Source organism: Nannospalax galili, unplaced genomic scaffold (genome assembly GCF_000622305.1).
Source record: "Nannospalax galili isolate Female #2095 unplaced genomic scaffold, S.galili_v1.0 scaffold91, whole genome shotgun sequence".
Lineage (NCBI taxonomy): Eukaryota > Metazoa > Chordata > Mammalia > Rodentia > Spalacidae > Nannospalax > Nannospalax galili.
Genome location: NW_008332583.1, coordinates 4693400 through 4694579, shown reverse-complemented (window position 1 = coordinate 4694579; position 1180 = coordinate 4693400).

Sequence of the window (1180 nt, the reverse complement as noted above, 5' to 3'; positions counted from 1 at the left end):
AAGGATATCTGTATGGGCGGTGGTTATGGGAAGAATGGGTGCACAGAGGGTCGGTGGGTATGGAGGTAGGGGAGGTGCAGAAGCAACAAGAGGGGGCCAATCAGGATTATGATATTGGGCAGCCTCTTCTTCTAAGTCGCTTTCCTCAGAGGGGGTTAATCTATCAGGAGGGGAACCTTGTTTCTGAAAGACTGGGAAAGTTAAGTTGGAAAAAGGTTTTTCTTTTCTCTCTACCTTGGGCAATGTTGGATAAAGTTGGGTTGGCCTGCCTGTAGCGGTTGGCTTCGAGGGAGGCATATCGATCATGACTGATGGGTAAGGCGAGGTCTGCTCCTGATGAGCGACACCCTGAGTTACCTTTTGAAGGTTTGTCTTATTAATGGATGACACAGAGGCAGACCGAGAAAGGGGCTTAATGAAATCCTCAGCTAGGGAAATAATTTTACTTTTGTTTTCAGGAGAGTTTTTGAGAAGATCTCGGACTAATGTCCAATAGCTGAAAGTCTGAATGGGAACTGCCTCAGAGCCTTTATCCTTTAATAGTTCATTTAAACACTGTCCCACTCGGTCCCATTTTTTAGGGTTGATTTCAGGACCATCTATAATAAACCAAGGACACTGGTCACTCACAAACATGAAAAAATTTACAAATCTTTTTTCTTAACTTGGACTCCTCTTTCTCTGAGGGAGGCCTTCAAGTCCCTAATAAAAATAGCCTCCTTAGACAGTTGCTGGCCCATTTTTTGAGACAGAGACAACTTACCTCAGATCAGCAGATCCTCATGAGCAGTGAGAGTGCAGATCAAACCAGGCGGCGATCCGGCACAGTTACTTTCACTTTGTCAGAGGCCATCCTCAAACGCGTACCTGGGTCTGTCTTCAACCGTCTCTATCTGGCGAAGGTCCGTACCTCAAGCCCCACGTTTAGGCGCCACTTGCCCCCACCTGCGGGGACCCTGTACAGGTAAAGCTCGAGGGGGACCACTCCCTGAAAGGAAAAACGGGCGAGAAAGAAGAGACGGAGCCCAAGCAAGTCCACTTGTCAAGGGTCGCTTTATTGTACAGCAAGCTTTCCTTATATACAGTTTGTATTTAGAAGGGGTTGAAGAAGTTGGTCAAAGGTTATAGCATTCTTATGGATATGGGAGAGGGACTGAGCAATTCAGCAACGTGACTGACC